This window comes from Rhipicephalus microplus, chromosome X (genome assembly GCF_043290135.1).
Source record: "Rhipicephalus microplus isolate Deutch F79 chromosome X, USDA_Rmic, whole genome shotgun sequence".
Lineage (NCBI taxonomy): Eukaryota > Metazoa > Arthropoda > Arachnida > Ixodida > Ixodidae > Rhipicephalus > Rhipicephalus microplus.
The window spans coordinates 403,226,507-403,245,707 of record NC_134710.1 but is presented as its reverse complement, the minus strand read 5'-3'; the positions used below and the strand labels follow the sequence as shown (position 1 = coordinate 403,245,707).

The following is a 19,201-nucleotide window of genomic DNA, read 5'->3' as shown; positions in this document are numbered from 1 at the left end:
AGTAGATTATCTCGTCGCATTTCATGGTGCTGTAGTAGTACAACACAAAAAAGATGGCGCAAAAGTTCAAATTGATTGATTTGTGGGGTTTCACGTCCTAAAACCACCATATGATTATGAGAGACACCGTAGTGGAGGGCTCCGGAAATTTCGACCACCTGGGGTTCTTTAACGTGCACGAAATACTGAGCACACGGGCCTACAACATTTCCGCCTCCTTCGGAAATGCAGCCGCCGCAGCCGGGAAACGAACCCGCGACGTGCGTGTAAGCAGCCGAGTACCTTAGCCACTAGACCACCGCGGAGGGGCCGCAAAAGTTCAGAGAGCTCTGGAGGCGCCACGTTTCGAACCAGGGACTTCTCACATGCGAAGCAAGCGCTCTACCTTTGAGTTGCACCCCTGTTATGTAGGGAGCACCGTTTTATGCGTTTGACGGTGCTCAACAGATTATTTTAACAACAAAATAAATTCTTACTCGAAATGAACAAAATACTCTCGTCATTGCAACGTGACACAATTTTTTTGTCAACAAAGAAAGAAACATATTTCTATTATAAAAGAAAGGGCACTGATGTTTTAGTGGATTGTCTCGTCGCATTTCATGGTGCCGTAGTAGTACAATACAAAAAAGATAGCGCAAAAGTTCAAATTGATTGATTTGTGGGGTTTCACGTCCCAAAACCACCATATGATTATGATAGACGCCGTAGTGGAGGGCTCCGGAAATTTCGACCACCTGGGGTTCTTTAACGTGCACCCAAATCTGAGCACACAGGCCTACAACATTTCCGCCTCCATCGGAAATGCAGCCGCCGCAGTCGCGAAACGAACCCGCGACCTGCGGGTCGGAAGTCGAGTACTTTCGCCACTAGACCACCGCGGAGGGGCCGAAAAGTTCAGAGAGCTCTGGGGGCACCACGGTTCGAACCAGGGACTTCTCACATGCGAAGCAAGCGCTTTACCTCTGAGCGACACCCCCGTTATGTCAGGAGCGCTAATGTATGCTATTGATGGTGCTCAAGGAATATTTTAACAAAAAAAATTATAACTCGAAATAAACAAAATCATCTCGTCTTTGCAACGCGATAAATTTTTTGTCAACAAAGAAAGAAACATATTTCTATCATAAAGGAAAGGGAACCGATGTTTTAGTAGATTATCTCGTCGCATTTCATGGTGCTGTAGTAGTACAACACAAAAAAGATGGCGCAAAAGTTTAAATTGATTGATTTGTGGGGTTTCACGTCCTAAAACCACCATATGAATGTGAGAGACACCGTAGTGGAGGGCTCCGGAAATTTCGACCACCTGGGGTTCTTTAACGTGCACGAAATACTGAGCACACGGGCCTACAACATTTCCGCCTCCTTCGGAAATGCAGCCGCCGCAGCCGGAAAACGAACCCGCGACGTGCGTGTCAGCAGCCGAGTACCTTAGCCACTAGACCACCGCGGAGGGGCCGCAAAAGTTCAGAGAGCTCTGGAGGCGCCACGTTTCGAACCAGGGACTTCTCACATGCGAAGCAAGCGCTCTACCTTTGAGTTGCACCCCTGTTATGTAGGGAGCACCTTTTTATGCGTTTGATGGTGCTCAACAGATTATTTTAACAACAAAATAAATTATTACTCGAAATGAACAAAATACTCTCGTCATTGCAACGTGACACAATTTTTTTGTCAACAAAGAAAGAAACATATTTCTTTCATAAAAGAAAAGGGCAGCAATGTTTTAGTAGAATCACTCGTCTCATTTCATGGTGCAGTAGTATTACAACACATAACAAAGATAGCGCTCAAGTCGAGAGCACTTTGGAGGTGTCGGGGTTCAAACCCGGGACTTCTCACATGCGAAGCAAGCACTCTACCTCTGAGCTACAGCCACGTTATCTCAGGAGCACCTATGTATAATATTGATGGTGCTCAAGAAATTACTTTAACAAAAAATTAATTAATACTCGAAATAAACAAAATCATCTCGTCTTTGCAACGCGATAAATTTTTTGTCAACAAAGAAAGAAACATATTTCTATCATAAAGGAAAGGGAACCGATGTTTTAGTAGATTATCTCGTCGCATTTCATGGTGCCGTAGTAGTACAATACAAAAAAGATAGCGCAAAAGTTCAAATTGATTGATTTGTGGGGTTTCACGTCCCAAAACCACCATATGATTATGATAGACGCCGTAGTGGAGGGCTCCGGAAATTTCGACCACCTGGGGTTCTTTAACGTGCACCCAAATCTGAGCACACAGGCCTACAACATTTCCGCCTCCATCGGAAATGCAGCCGCCGCAGTCGCGAAACGAACCCGCGACCTGCGGGTCGTAAGTCGAGTACTTTCGCCACTAAACCACCGCGGAGGGGCCGAAAAGTTCAGAGAGCTCTGGGGTCCCCACGGTTCGAACCAGGGACTTCTCACATGCGAAGCATCACTCTACCTCTGAGCAGCACAGCTGGTATGTCAGGAGCACTTATTTATGCATTTGATGGTGCTCAACAGATTATTTTAACAACAAAATAAATTATTACTCGAAATAAACAAAATCTTCTCGTCGTTGCAACGTGATACAATTTTTTGTCAACAAAGAAAGAAACATATTTCTTTCATAAAAGAAAAGGGCAGCAATGTTTTAGTAGAATCACTCGTCGCATTTCATGGTGCCGTAGTATTACAACACATAACAAAGATAGCGCTCAAGTCGAGAGCACTTTGGAGGTGTCGGGGTTCAAACCCGGGACTTCTCACATGCGAAGCAAGTGCTCTACCTCTGAGCTACACCCACGTTATCTCAGGAGCACCTATGTATGATATTGATGGTGCTCAAGGAATTATTTTAACAAAAAAAATTATAACTCGAAATAAACAAAATCATCTCGTCTTTGCAACGCGATAAATTTTTTGTCAACAAAGAAAGAAACATATTTCTATCATAAAGGAAAGGGCACCGATGTTTTAGTAGATTATCTCGTCGCATTTCATGGTGCTGTAGTAGTACAAGACAAAAAAGATGGCGCAAAAGTTCAAATTGATTGATTTGTGGGGTTTCACGTCCTAAAACCACCATATGATTATGAGGGACACCGTAGTGGAAGGCTCCGGAAATTTCGACCACCTGGGGTTCTTTAACGTGCACGAAATACTGATCACACGGGCCTACAACATTTCCGCCTCCTTCATAAATGCAGCCGCCGCAGCCGGGAAACGAACCCGCGACGTGCGTGTCAGCAGCCGAGTACCTTAGCCACTAGACCACCGCGGAGGGGCCGCAAAAGTTCAGAGAGCTCTGGAGGCGCCACGTTTCGAACCAGGGACTTCTCACATGCGAAGCAAGCGCTCTACCTTTGAGTTGCACCCCTGTTATGTAGGGAGCACCTTTTTATGCATTTGATGGTGCTCAACAGATTATTTTAACAACAAAATAAATTATTACTCGAAATGAACAAAATACTTTCGTCATTGCAACGTGACACAATTTTTTTGTCAACAAAGAAAGAAACATATTTCTAATATAAAAGAAAGGGCACCGATGTTTTAGTGGATTATCTCGTCGCATTTCATGGTGCCGTAGTAGTACAATACAAAAAAGATAGCGCAAATGTTCAAATTGATTGATTTGTGGGGTTTCACGTCCCAAAATCACCATATATTTATGAGAGACGCCGTAGTGGGGGGCTCCGGAAATTTCGACCACCTGGGGTTCTTCAACGTGCACCCAAATCTGAGCACACGGGCCTTCAACATTTTTGCCTTCATCGGAAATGCAGCCGCCGCAGCCGGGCAAAGAAGCCGCGACCTGCGGGTCAGCAGCCGAGTACCTTAGCCACTAGACCACCGTGGAGGGGCCGCAAAATTTCAGAGAGCTCTGGAGGCGCCACGGTTCGAACTAGGGACTTCTCACATGCGAAGCAAGCGCTCTACCTCTGAGCTGCACCCCTGTTATGTCAGGAGCACTTATTTATGCGTTTGATGGTGCTCAACAGATTATTTTAACAACAAAATAAATATTACTCGAAATGAACAAAATAATCTCGTCATTGCAACGTGATACAATTTTTTGTCAACAAAGAAAGAAACATATTTCTTTCATAAAAGAAAAGGGCAGCAATGTTTTAGTAGAATCACTCGTCGCATTTCATGGTGCCATAGTATTACAACACATAACAAAGATAGCGCTCAAGTCGAGAGCACTTTGGAGGTGTCGGGGTTCAAACCCGGGACTTCTCACATGCGAAGCAAGCGCTCTACCTCTGAGCTACACCCACGTTATCTCAGGAGCACCTATGTATGATATTGATGGTGCTCAAGAAATTACTTTAACAAAAAATTAATTAATACTCGAAATAAACAAAATCATCTCGTCATTGCGACGCGATAAATTTTTGTCAACAAAACTAGAAACACATTTCTATCATAAAGGAAAGGACACCGATTGTTTTAGTAGATTATCTCATCGCATTTCATGGTGCCGTAGTAGTAAAACACAAAAAAGATAGCGCAAATGTTCAAATTGATTGATTTGTGGGGTTTCACGTCCCAAAACCACCATATGATTATGAGAGACGCCGTAGTGGAGGGCTCCGGAAATTTCGACCACCTGGGGTTCTTCAACGTGCACCCAAATCTGAGCACACGGGCCTTCAACATTTTCGCCTCCATCGGAAATGCAGCCGCCGCAGCCGGGCAAGGAAGCCGCGACCTGCGGGTCAGCAGCCGAGTACCTTAGCCACTAGACCACCGTGGAGGGGCCGCAAAATTTCAGAGAGCTCTGGAGGCGCCACGGTTCGAACCAGGGACTTCTCACATGCGAAGCATCGCTCTACCTCTGAGCTGCACCCCTGTTATGTCAGGAGCACTTATTTATGCATTTGATGGTGCTCACCAGATTATTTTTACAAAAAAAATTATAACTCGAAATATACAAAATCATCTCGTCTTTGCAATGCAATAAAATTTTTGTCAACAAAGAAAGAAACATATTTCTATCATAAAAGAAAAGGGCAGCTATGTTTTAATAGAATCACTCGTCGCATTTTATGGTGCCGTAGTATTAGAACACATAAAAAAGATAGCGCTAAAGTCGAGAGCACTTTGGAGATTCCGGGGTTTGAACCCGGGACTTCTCATATGCGAAGCAAGCGCTTTACCTCTGAGCGACACCCCCGTTATGTCAGGAGCGCTAATGTATGCTATTGATGGTGCTCAAGGAATTATTTTAACAAAAAAAATTATAACTCGAAATAAACAAAATCATCTCGTCTTTGCAACGCGATAAATTTTTTGTCAACAAAGAAAGAAACATATTTCTATCATAAAGGAAAGGGCACCGATGTTTTAGTAGATTATCTCGTCGCATTTCATGGTGCTGTAGTAGTACAACACAAAAAAGATGGCGCAAAAGTTCAAATTGATTGATTTGTGGGGTTTCACGTCCTAAAACCACCATATGATTATGAGGGACACCGTAGTGGAGGGCTCCGGAAATTTCGACCACCTGGGGTTCTTTAACGTGCACGAAATACTGAGCACACGGGCCTACAACATTTCCGCCTCCTTCGGAAATGCAGCCGCCGCAGCCGGGAAACGAACCCGCGACGTGCGTGTCAGCAGCCGAGTACCTTAGCCACTAGACCACCGCGGAGGGGCCGCAAAAGTTCAGAGAGCTCTGGAGGCGCCACGTTTCGAACCAGGGACTTCTCACATGCGAAGCAAGCGCTCTACCTTTGAGTTGCACCCCTGTTATGTAGGGAGCACCTTTTTATGCATTTGATGGTGCTCAACAGATTATTTTAACAACAAAATAAATTATTACTCGAAATGAACAAAATACTTTCGTCATTGCAACGTGACACAATTTTTTTGTCAACAAAGAAAGAAACATATTTCTATTATAAAAGAAAGGGCACCGATGTTTTAGTGGATTATCTCGTCGCATTTCATGGTGCCGTAGTAGTACAATACAAAAAAGATAGCGCAAATGTTCAAATTGATTGATTTGTGGGGTTTCACGTCCCAAAACCACCATATATTTATGAGAGACGCCGTAGTGGGGGGCTCCGGAAATTTCGACCACCTGGGGTTCTTCAACGTGCACCCAAATCTGAGCACACGGGCCTTCAACATTTTCGCCTCCATCGGAAATGCAGCCGCCTCAGCCGAGCAAAGAAGCCGCGACCTGCGGGTCAGCAGCCGAGTACCTTAGCCACTAGACCACCGTGGAGGGGCCGCAAAATTTCAGAGAGCTCTGGAGGCGCCACGGTTCGAACCAGGGACTTCTCACATGCGAAGCAAGCGCTCTACCTCTGAGCTGCACCCCTGTTATGTCAGGAGCACTTATTTATGCGTTTGATGGTGCTCAACACATTCTTTTAACAACAAAATAAATTATTACTCGAAATAAACAAAATCATCTCGTCATTGCAACGTGATAAAAATTTTTTGTCAACAAAGAAAGAAACATATTTCTATCATAAAAGAAAAGGGCAGCAATGTTTTAGTAGAATCACTCGTCGCATTTCATGGTGCCGTAGTATTACAACACATAAAAGAGATAGTGCTAAAGTCGAGAGCACTTTGGAGGTGCCGGGGATCGAACCCGGGACTTCTCACATGCGAAGCAAGTGCTCTACCTCTGAGTTACACCCCCGTTATTTCAGGAGCACTTATGTATGCTATTGATGGTGCTCAAGAAATTATTTTAACAAAAAAATAAATTATTACTCGAAATAAACAAAATCATCTCGTCATTGCAACGCGATAAATTTTTTGTCAACAAAGATAGAAACACATTTCTATCATATAGGAAAGGGCACCGATCTTTTAGTAGATTATCTCGTCGCATTTCATGGTGCCGTAGTTGTACAACACAAAAAAGATAGCGCAAAAGTTCAGATTGATTGATTTGTGGGGTTTGACGTCCCAAAACCACCATATGATTATGAGAGACGCCGTAGTGGAGGGCTCCAGAAATTTCGACCACCTGGGGTTCTTTACCGTGCTCCAAATACTGAGCACAAGGGCCTACAACATTTCCGCCTCCTTCGGAAATGCAGCCGCCACAGCCGGGAAACGAACCCGCGACCTGCGGGTCAGCAGTCGAGTACCTTCGCCACTAGACCACCGCGGAGGGGCCGAAAAATTCAGAGAGCTCTGGAGGCGCCACGGTTCGAACCAGGGACTTCCCACATGCGAAGCAAGCGCTCTACCTTTGAGCTGCACCCCTGTTATGTAGGGAGCATTTATTTATGCGTTTGATGGTGCTCAACAGATTATTTTAACAACAAAATAAATATTACTCGAAATGAACAAAATAATCTCGTCATTGCAACGTGATACAATTTTTTGTCAACAAAGAAAGAAACATATTTCTATCATAAAAGAAAGGGCACCGATGTTTTAGTGGATTATCTCGTCGCATTTCATGGTGCCGTAGTAGTACAACACAAAAAAGATAGCGCAAAAGTTCAAATTGATTGATTTGTGGGGTTTCACGTCCCAAAACCATCATATGATTATGAGAGACGCTGTAGTGGAGGGCTCCGGAAATTTCGACCACCTTGGGTTCTTTAACGTGCACGAAATACTGAGCACACGGGCCTACAACATTTCCGCCTCCTTCGGAAATGCAGCCGCCACAGCCGGGAAACGAACCCGCGACGTGCGGGTCAGCAGCCGAGTACCTTAGCCACTAGACCACCGCGGAGGGTCCGCAAATGTTCAGAAAGCTCTGGAGGCGCCACGGTTCGAACCAGGGACTTCTCACATGCGAAGCAAGCGCTCTACCTTTGAGCTGCACCCCTGTTATGTAGGGAGCATTTATTTATGCGTTTGATGGTGCTCAACAGATTATTTTAACAAAATAAATTATTACTCGAAATGAACAAAATAATCTCGTCATTGCAACGTGATACAATTTTTTTGTCAACAAAGAAAGAAACATATTTCTTTCATGAAAGAAAGGGCACCGATGTTTTAGTGGATTATCTCGTCGCATTTCATGGTGCGTAGTAGTACAACACAAAAAAGATAGCGCAAAAGTTAAAATTGATTGATTTGTGGGGTTTCACGTCCCAAAACCACCATATGATTATGAGAGACGCCGTAGTGGAGGGCTCCGGAAATTTCGACCACCTGGGGTTCTTTAACGGGCACCCAAATCTGAGCACACGGGCCTACAACGTTTCCGCCTCCATAGGAAATGCAGCCGCCGCAGCCGGGAAACGAACCCGCAACCTGCGGATCAGCAGTCGAGTACCTTCGCCACTAGACCACCGCGGAGGGGCCGAAAAATTCAGAGAGCTCTGGAGGCGCCACGGTTCGAACCAGGGACTTCTCACATGCGAAGCATCGCTCTACCTCTGAGCTGCACCCCTGTTATGTCAGGAGCACTTATTTATGCATTTGATGGTGCTCACCAGATTATTTTTACAAAAAAAATTATAACTCGAAATATACAAAATCATCTCGTCTTTGCAATGCAATAAAATTTTTGTCAACAAAGAAAGAAACATATTTCTATCATAAAAGAAAAGGGCAGCTATGTTTTAATAGAATCACTCGTCGCATTTTATGGTGCCGTAGTATTAGAACACATAAAAAAGATAGCGCTAAAGTCGAGAGCACTTTGGAGATTCCGGGGTTTGAACCCGGGACTTCTCATATGCGAAGCAAGCGCTTTACCTCTGAGCGACACCCCCGTTATGTCAGGAGCGCTAATGTATGCTATTGATGGTGCTCAAGGAATTATTTTAACAAAAAAAATTATAACTCGAAATAAACAAAATCATCTCGTCTTTGCAACGCGATAAATTTTTTGTCAACAAAGAAAGAAACATATTTCTATCATAAAGGAAAGGGCACCGATGTTTTAGTAGATTATCTCGTCGCATTTCATGGTGCTGTAGTAGTACAACACAAAAAAGATGGCGCAAAAGTTCAAATTGATTGATTTGTGGGGTTTCACGTCCTAAAACCACCATATGATTATGAGGGACACCGTAGTGGAGGGCTCCGGAAATTTCGACCACCTGGGGTTCTTTAACGTGCACGAAATACTGAGCACACGGGCCTACAACATTTCCGCCTCCTTCGGAAATGCAGCCGCCGCAGCCGGGAAACGAACCCGCGACGTGCGTGTCAGCAGCCGAGTACCTTAGCCACTAGACCACCGCGGAGGGGCCGCAAAAGTTCAGAGAGCTCTGGAGGCGCCACGTTTCGAACCAGGGACTTCTCACATGCGAAGCAAGCGCTCTACCTTTGAGTTGCACCCCTGTTATGTAGGGAGCACCTTTTTATGCATTTGATGGTGCTCAACAGATTATTTTAACAACAAAATAAATTATTACTCGAAATGAACAAAATACTTTCGTCATTGCAACGTGACACAATTTTTTTGTCAACAAAGAAAGAAACATATTTCTATTATAAAAGAAAGGGCACCGATGTTTTAGTGGATTATCTCGTCGCATTTCATGGTGCCGTAGTAGTACAATACAAAAAAGATAGCGCAAATGTTCAAATTGATTGATTTGTGGGGTTTCACGTCCCAAAACCACCATATATTTATGAGAGACGCCGTAGTGGGGGGCTCCGGAAATTTCGACCACCTGGGGTTCTTCAACGTGCACCCAAATCTGAGCACACGGGCCTTCAACATTTTCGCCTCCATCGGAAATGCAGCCGCCTCAGCCGAGCAAAGAAGCCGCGACCTGCGGGTCAGCAGCCGAGTACCTTAGCCACTAGACCACCGTGGAGGGGCCGCAAAATTTCAGAGAGCTCTGGAGGCGCCACGGTTCGAACCAGGGACTTCTCACATGCGAAGCAAGCGCTCTACCTCTGAGCTGCACCCCTGTTATGTCAGGAGCACTTATTTATGCGTTTGATGGTGCTCAACACATTCTTTTAACAACAAAATAAATTATTACTCGAAATAAACAAAATCATCTCGTCATTGCAACGTGATAAAAATTTTTTGTCAACAAAGAAAGAAACATATTTCTATCATAAAAGAAAAGGGCAGCAATGTTTTAGTAGAATCACTCGTCGCATTTCATGGTGCCGTAGTATTACAACACATAAAAGAGATAGTGCTAAAGTCGAGAGCACTTTGGAGGTGCCGGGGATCGAACCCGGGACTTCTCACATGCGAAGCAAGTGCTCTACCTCTGAGTTACACCCCCGTTATTTCAGGAGCACTTATGTATGCTATTGATGGTGCTCAAGAAATTATTTTAACAAAAAAATAAATTATTACTCGAAATAAACAAAATCATCTCGTCATTGCAACGCGATAAATTTTTTGTCAACAAAGATAGAAACACATTTCTATCATATAGGAAAGGGCACCGATCTTTTAGTAGATTATCTCGTCGCATTTCATGGTGCCGTAGTTGTACAACACAAAAAAGATAGCGCAAAAGTTCAGATTGATTGATTTGTGGGGTTTGACGTCCCAAAACCACCATATGATTATGAGAGACGCCGTAGTGGAGGGCTCCAGAAATTTCGACCACCTGGGGTTCTTTACCGTGCTCCAAATACTGAGCACAAGGGCCTACAACATTTCCGCCTCCTTCGGAAATGCAGCCGCCACAGCCGGGAAACGAACCCGCGACCTGCGGGTCAGCAGTCGAGTACCTTCGCCACTAGACCACCGCGGAGGGGCCGAAAAATTCAGAGAGCTCTGGAGGCGCCACGGTTCGAACCAGGGACTTCCCACATGCGAAGCAAGCGCTCTACCTTTGAGCTGCACCCCTGTTATGTAGGGAGCATTTATTTATGCGTTTGATGGTGCTCAACAGATTATTTTAACAACAAAATAAATATTACTCGAAATGAACAAAATAATCTCGTCATTGCAACGTGATACAATTTTTTGTCAACAAAGAAAGAAACATATTTCTATCATAAAAGAAAGGGCACCGATGTTTTAGTGGATTATCTCGTCGCATTTCATGGTGCCGTAGTAGTACAACACAAAAAAGATAGCGCAAAAGTTCAAATTGATTGATTTGTGGGGTTTCACGTCCCAAAACCATCATATGATTATGAGAGACGCTGTAGTGGAGGGCTCCGGAAATTTCGACCACCTTGGGTTCTTTAACGTGCACGAAATACTGAGCACACGGGCCTACAACATTTCCGCCTCCTTCGGAAATGCAGCCGCCACAGCCGGGAAACGAACCCGCGACGTGCGGGTCAGCAGCCGAGTACCTTAGCCACTAGACCACCGCGGAGGGTCCGCAAATGTTCAGAAAGCTCTGGAGGCGCCACGGTTCGAACCAGGGACTTCTCACATGCGAAGCAAGCGCTCTACCTTTGAGCTGCACCCCTGTTATGTAGGGAGCATTTATTTATGCGTTTGATGGTGCTCAACAGATTATTTTAACAAAATAAATTATTACTCGAAATGAACAAAATAATCTCGTCATTGCAACGTGATACAATTTTTTTGTCAACAAAGAAAGAAACATATTTCTTTCATGAAAGAAAGGGCACCGATGTTTTAGTGGATTATCTCGTCGCATTTCATGGTGCGTAGTAGTACAACACAAAAAAGATAGCGCAAAAGTTAAAATTGATTGATTTGTGGGGTTTCACGTCCCAAAACCACCATATGATTATGAGAGACGCCGTAGTGGAGGGCTCCGGAAATTTCGACCACCTGGGGTTCTTTAACGGGCACCCAAATCTGAGCACACGGGCCTACAACGTTTCCGCCTCCATAGGAAATGCAGCCGCCGCAGCCGGGAAACGAACCCGCAACCTGCGGATCAGCAGTCGAGTACCTTCGCCACTAGACCACCGCGGAGGGGCCGAAAAATTCAGAGAGCTCTGGAGGCGCCACGGTTCGAACCAGGGACTTCTCACATGCGAAGCAAGCGCTCTACCTTTGAGCTGCACCCCTGTTATGTAGGGAGCATTTATTTATGCGTTTGATGGTGCTCAACATATTATTTTAACAACAAAATAAATTAATACTCAAAAAAAACAAAATCATCTCGTCATTGCAACGTGATACAATTTTTTTGTCAACAAAGAAAGAAACATATTTCTATCATAAAGGAAAGGGCACCGATGTTTTAGTGGATTATCTCGTCGCATTTCATGGTGCCGTAGTAATACAACACAAAAAAGATAGCGCAAATGTTCAAATTGATTGATTTGTGGGGTTTCACGTCCCAAAACCACCATATATTTATGAGAGACGCCGTAGTGGGGGGCTCCGGAAATTTCGACCACCTGGGGTTCTTCAACGTTCACCCAAATCTGAGCACACGGGCGTACAACCTTTCCGCCTCCATCGGAAATGCAGCCGCCGCAGCCGGGCAACAAAGCCGCGACCTGCGGGTCAGCAGCCGAGTACCTTAGCCACTAGACCACCGTGGAGGGGCCGCAAAATTTCAGAGAGCTCTGGAGGCGCCACGGTTTGAACCAGGGACTTCTCACATGCGAAGCAAGCGCTCTACCTCTGAGCTGCCTCCCTGTTATGTGAGGAGCACTTATTTATGCGTTTGATGGTGCTCAACAGATTATTTCAACAACAAAATAAATTATTACTCGAAATGAACAAAATAATCTCGTCATTGCAACGTGATACAATTGTTTTGTCAACAAAGAAAGAAACATATTTCTATCATAAAGGAAAGGGCAAGGATGTTTTTGTAGATTATCTCGTCGCATTTCATGGTGCCGTAGTAGTACAACACAAAAAAGATGGCGCAAAAGTTCAAATTGATTGATTTGTGGGGTTTCACGTCCCAAAACCACCATATGATTATGAGAGACGCCATAGTGGAGGGCGCCGGAAATTTAGACCACGTGAGGTTCTTTAACGTGCACCAAATACTGAGCACATGGGCCTACAACATTTCCGCCTCCTTCGGAAATGCAGCCGCCGCAGCCGGGAAACGAACCCGCGACGTGCGGGTCAGCAGCCGAGTACCTTCGCCACTAGACCACCGCGGAGGGGCCGAAAAGTTCAGAGAGCTCTGGAGGTGCCACGGTTCGAACCAGGGACTTCTCACATGCGAAGCATCGCTCTACCTCTGAGCTGCATCCCTGTTATGTCAGGAGCACTTATTTACGCGTTTGATGGTGCTCAACACATTATTTTACCAACAAAATAAATTATTACTCGAAATAAACAAAATCATCTCGTCGTTGCAACGTGATACAATTTTTTTGTCAACAAAGAAAGAAACATATTTCTATCATAAAGGAAAGGGCAGCGATGTTTTAGTAGATTATCTCGTCGCATTTCATGGTGCCGTAGTAGTACAACACAACAAAGATAGCGCAAAAGTTCAAATTGATTGAATTGTCGGGTTTCACGTCCCAAAACCACCATATGTTTATGAGAGACGCCGTAGTGGAGGGCTCCGGAAATTTAGACCACCTGGGGTTCTTAACGTGCACCCAAATCTGAGCACACAGGCCTACAACATTTCCGCCTCCATCGGAAATGCAGCCGCCGCAGCCCGGAAACGAACCCGCGACCTGCGGGTCAGCAGTCGAGTACCTTCGCCACTAGACCACCGCGGAGGGGCCGAAAAATTCAGAGAGCTCTGGAGGCGCCACGGTTCGAACCAGGGACTTCTCACATGCGAGGCATCGCTCTACCTCTGAGCTGCACCCCTGTTATGTCAGGAGCACTTATTTATGTGTTTGATGGTGCTCAACAGATTATTTTAACAACAAAATAAATTATTACTCGAAATAAACAAAATCATCTCGTCGTTGTAACGTGACACAATTTTTTTGTCAACAAAGAAAGAAACATATTTCTATCATAAAGGAAAGGGCAGCGATGTTTTAGTAGATTATCTCGTCGCATTTCATGGTGCCGTAGTATTACAACTTATAAAAAAGATAGCGTTAAAGTAGAGAGCGCTTTGGAGGTGTCGGGGTTCGAACCCTGGACTTCTCACATGTGAAGCAAGCGCTCTACCTCTGAGCTACACCCACGTTATGTCAGGAGCACTTATGTACGCTATTGATGGTGCTCAAGAAATTACTTTAACAAAAAATATAATTATTACTCGAAATACACAAAATCATCTCGTTATTGCAACACGATAAATTTTTGTCAAGAAAGATAGAAACACATTTCTATCATAAAGGAAAGGGCACCGATTGTTTTAGTATATTATCTCGTCGCATTTCATGGTGCCGTAGTAATACAACACAAAAAAGATAGCGCAAATGTTCAAATTGATTGATTTGTGGGGTTTCACGTCCCAAAACCACCATATATTTATGAGAGACGCCGTCGTGGGGGGCTCCGGAAATTTCGACCACCTGGGGTTCTTCAACGTGCACCCAAATCTGAGCACACGGGCCTACAACCTTTGCGCCTCCATCGGAAATGCAGCCGCCGCAGCCGGGCAACGAAGCCGCGACCTGCGGGTTAGCAGCCGAGTACCTTAGCCACTAGACCACCGTGGAGGGGCCGCAAAATTTCAGAGAGCTCTGGAGGCGCCACGGATTGAACCAGGGACTTCTCACATGCGAAGCAAGCGCTCTACCTCTGAGCTGCACCCCTGTTATGTAAGGAGCACTTATTCATGCGTTTGATGGTGCTCAACAGATTATTTCAACAACAAAATAAATTATTACTCGAAATAAACAAAATCATCTCGCCATTGCAACGTGATACAATTGTTTTGTCAACAAAGAAAGAAACACATTTCATCATAAAGGAAAGGGCACCGATGTTTTAGTAGATTATCTCGTCGCATTTCATGGTGCCGTAGTAGTACAACACAACAAAGTTAGTGCAAAAGTTCAAATTGATTGAATTGTCGGGTTTCACGTCCCAAAACCACCATATGATTATGAGAGACGCCGTAGTGGAGGGCTCCGGAAATTTCGACCACCTGGGGTTCTTTAACGTGCACCCAAATCTGAGCACACAGGCCTACAACATTTCCGCCTCCATCGGAAATGCAGCCGCCGCAGCCGCGAAACGAACCCGCGACCTGCGGGTCAGCAGCCGAGTACCTTAGCCACTATACCACCGCGGAGGGGCCGCAGAAGTTCAGAGAGCTCTGGAGGCGCCACGGTTCGAACCAGGGACTTCTCACATGCGAAGCAAACGCTCTACCTCTGAGCTGCACTCCTGTTATGTCAGGAGCACTTATTTATGCGTTTGATGGTGCTCAACACATTCTTTTAACAACAAAATAAATTATTACTCAAAATAAACAAAATCATCTCGTCATTGCAACGTGATACAATTGTTTTGTCAACAAAGAAAGAAACATATTTCTATCATAAAGGAAAGGGCAACGATGTTTTTGTAGATTATCTCGTCGCATTTCATGGTGCCGTAGTAGTACAACACAAAAAAGATGGCGCAAAAGTTCAAATTGATTGATTTGTAGGGTTTCACGTCCCAAAACCACCATATGATTATGAGAGACGCCATAGTGGAGGGCTCCGGAAATTTCAACCACCTGGGGTTCTTTAACGTGCACCAAATACTGAGCACACGGGCCTACAACATTTCCGCCTCCTTCGGAAATGCAGCCGCCGCAGCCGGGAAACGAACCCGCGACGTGCGGGTCAGCAGCCGAGTACCTTAGCCACTAGACCACCGCGGAGGGGCTGCAAAAGTTCAGAGAGCTCTGGAGGCGCCACGGTTCGAACCAGGGACTTCTCACATGCTAAGCAAGCGCTATACCTCTGAACTGCACCCCTGTTATGTCAGGAGCACTTATTTATGCGTTTGATGGTGCTCAACAGTATATTTTAACAACAAAAATAATTATTACTCAAAATAAACAAAATAATCTCGTCATTGCAACGTGATACAATATTTTTGTCAACAAAGAAAGAAACATATTTCTATCATAAAAAAAAGGGCACCGATGTTTTAGTGGATTATCTCGTCGCATTTCATGGTGCTGTAGTAGTACAACACAAAAAAGATAGCGCGAAAGTTCAAATTGATTGATTTGTGAGGTTTCACGTCCCAAAACCACCATATGATTATGAGAGACGCCGTAGTGGAGGGCTCCGGAAATTTCGACCACCTGGAGTTCTTTAACGTGCACCCAAATCTGAGCACACGGGCCTACAACATTTCCGCCTCCATCGGAAATGCAGCCGCCGCAGCCGGGAAACGAACCCGCGACCTGCGGGTCAGCAGTCGAGTACCTTCACCACTAGACCACCGCGGAGGGGCCGAAAAGTTCAGAGAGCTCTGGAGGCGGCACGGTTCGGACCAGGGACTTCTCACATGCGAAGCATCGCTCTACCTCTGAGCTGCACCCCTGTTATGTCAGGAGCACTTATTTATGCGTTTGATGGTGCTCAACACATTATTTTACCAACAAAATAAATTATTACTCGAAATAAACAAAATCATCTCGTCATTGCAACGTGATACAATTTTTTTGTCAAAAAAGAAAGAAACATATTTCTATCATAAAGGAAAGGGCAGCGATGTTTTAGAAGATTATCTCGTCACATTTCATGGTGCCGTAGTAGTACAACACAACAAACATAGCGCAAAAGTTCAAATTGATTGAATTGTCGAGTTTCACGTCCCAAAACCACCATATGATTATGAGAGACGCCGTAGTGGAGGGCTCCGGAAATTTCGACCACCTGGGGTTCTTTAACGTGCACCCAAATCTGAGCACACAGGCCTACAACATTTCCGCCTCCATCGGAAATGCAGCTGCCGCAGCCGCGAAACGAACCCGCGACCTGCGGGTCAGCAGCCGAGTACCTTAGCCACTAGACCACCGTGGAGGGGCCGCAAAATTTCAGAGAGCTCTTGAGGCGCCACGGTTTGAACCAGGGACTTCTCACATGCGAAGCAAGCGCTCTACCTCTGAGCTGCACTCCTGTTATGTCAGGAGCACTTATTTATGCGTTTGATGGTGCTCAACACATTCTTTTAACAACAAAATAAATTATTACTCGAAATAAACAAAATCACCTCGTCATTGCAACGTGATGAAATTTTTTTGTCAACAAAGAAAGAAACATATTTCTATCATAAAAGAAAAGGGCAGCAATGTTTTAGTAGAATCACTCGTCGCATTGCATAGTGCCGTAGTATTACAACACATAAAAAAGATAGCGCTAAAGCCGAGAGCATTTTGGAGGTGCCGGGGTTCGAACCCGGGACTTCTCACATGCGAAGCAAGCGCTCTACCTCAGAGCTACACCCCCATTATGTCAGGAGCACTTATGTATGCTATTGATGGTGCTCAAGAAATTATTTTTACAAAAAAATTAACTATTACTCGAAATAAACAAAATCATCTCGTCATTGCAACGCGATAAATTTTTTGTCAACAAAGATAGAAACACATTTCTATCATAAAGGAAAAGGCACCGATCTTTTAGTAGATTATCTCGTCGCATTTCATGGTGCCGTAGTAGCAAAAAAGATAGCGCAAAAGTTCAAATTGATTGATTTGTAGGCTTTCACGTCCTAAAACCACCATATGACTATGAGAGACGCTGTAGTGGAGGGCTCCGGAAATTTCGACCAGCTGGGGTTCTTTAACGTGCACCCAAATCTGAGCACATGGGCCTACAACATTTCCGCCTCATTCGGAAATGCAGCCGCTGCCGCCGGGAAAGGAACCCGCAACTTGCGGGTCAGCAGCCGAGTACCTTAGCCACTAGACCACCGCGGAGGGACCGCAAAAGTTCAGAGAGCTCTGGAGGCGCCACGGTTCGAACCAGGGACTTCTCACATTGCGAAGCAAGCGCTATACCTCTGAGCTGCACCTCTGTTATGTCAGGAGCGCTTATTTATGCGTTTGATGGTGTTCAACAGATTATTTTAACAACAAAATAAATTATTACTCGAAATAAACAAAATCACCTCGTCATTGAAACGTGATACAATTTTTTGTCAACAAAGAAAGAAACATATTTCTATCATAAAAGAAAAGGGCAGCAATGTTTTAGTAGAATCACTCGTCGCATTTCATGGTGCCGTAGTATTACGACACATAAAAAAGTTAGCGCTAAATTCGAGAGCACTTTGGAGGTGCCGGGGTTCGAACCCGGGACTTCTCACATGCGAAGCAAGCGCTCTACCTCTGAGCTACACCCCCGTTATGTCAGGAGCACTTATGTATGCTGTTGATTGTGCTCAAGAAATTACTTTAACAAAAAATTAATTATTACACGAAATAAACAAAATCATCTCGTCATTGCAACGCGATAAAGTTTTGTCAACAAAGATAGAAACACATTTCTATCATAAAGGAAAGGGCAACGATGTTTTAGTAGATTATCTCGTCGCATTTCATGGTGCCGTAGTAGTAGCACACAAAAAAGATAGCGCAAAAGTTCAAATTGATTGATTTTTTGGGTGTCACGTCCCAAAACCACCATATGATTATGAGAGACGCCGTAGTGGAGGGCTCCGGAAATTTCGACCACCTGGGGTTCTTTAACGTGCTCCAAATACTGAGCACACGGGCCTACAACATTTCCGCCTCCTTCGGAAATGCAGCCGCCGCAGCCGGTAAACGAACCCGCGACGTGCGGGTCAGAAGCCGAGTACCTTAGCCACTAGACCACCGCGGAGAGCCGCAAAAGTTCAGAGAGCTCTGGAGGCACCACGGTTCGAACCAGGGACTTCTCACATGCTAAGCAAGCGCTATACCTCTGAGCTGCACCCCTGTTATGGCAGGAGCGCTTATTTATGCGTTTGATGGTGTTCAACAGATTATTTTAACAACAAAATAAATTATTACTCGAAATAAACAAAATCATCTCGTCATTGCAACGTGATACAATTTTTTTTGTCAACAAAGAAAGAAACATATTTCTATCGTAAAAGAAAATTGCACCGATTTTTTAGTGGATTAACTCGTCGCATTTGATGGTGCCGCAGTATTACAACACACAAAAAAGATAGCGCTAAAGTCGAGAGCACTTTGGAGGTGCCTGGGTTTGAACCCGGGACTTCTCACATGCGAAGCAAGCGCTCTACCTCTGAGCTACACCCCCGTTATGTCAGGAGCACTAATGTATGCTATTGATGGTGCTCAAGAAATTATTTTAACAAAAAAATTAATTATAACTCGAAATAAACAAAATCATCTCGTCATTGCAACGCGATAAATTTTTTGTCAACAAAGATAGAAACACATTTGTATTATAAAAGAAAGGGCACGGATGTTTTAGTAGATTATCTCGTCGCATTTCATGGTGCCGTAGTTGTA

The 19,201-nt window shown here is 44.7% G+C and overlaps 5 non-coding genes across 5 annotated transcripts; all 5 read right to left on the bottom strand.

Annotated features, from left to right (window-relative positions):
- Positions 1 to 6,573: 6,573 nt before the first annotated feature.
- On the bottom strand, positions 6,574 to 6,645 carry TRNAA-CGC (transfer RNA alanine (anticodon CGC)). Its single transcript has one exon. It is a non-coding gene; the product is annotated as a tRNA-Ala (tRNA).
- Positions 6,646 to 10,105: 3,460 nt separating this feature from the next.
- TRNAA-CGC (transfer RNA alanine (anticodon CGC)) lies at positions 10,106 to 10,177 on the bottom strand. Its single transcript has one exon. It is a non-coding gene; the product is annotated as a tRNA-Ala (tRNA).
- A 6,934-nt stretch (positions 10,178 to 17,111) lies between these two features.
- On the bottom strand, positions 17,112 to 17,183 carry TRNAA-CGC (transfer RNA alanine (anticodon CGC)). Its single transcript has one exon. It is a non-coding gene; the product is annotated as a tRNA-Ala (tRNA).
- Positions 17,184 to 18,010: 827 nt separating this feature from the next.
- Positions 18,011 to 18,082, bottom strand: TRNAA-CGC (transfer RNA alanine (anticodon CGC)). Its single transcript has one exon. It is a non-coding gene; the product is annotated as a tRNA-Ala (tRNA).
- Positions 18,083 to 18,914: 832 nt separating this feature from the next.
- Positions 18,915 to 18,986, bottom strand: TRNAA-CGC (transfer RNA alanine (anticodon CGC)). The gene has a single exon. It is a non-coding gene; the product is annotated as a tRNA-Ala (tRNA).
- Positions 18,987 to 19,201: the final 215 nt, after the last annotated feature.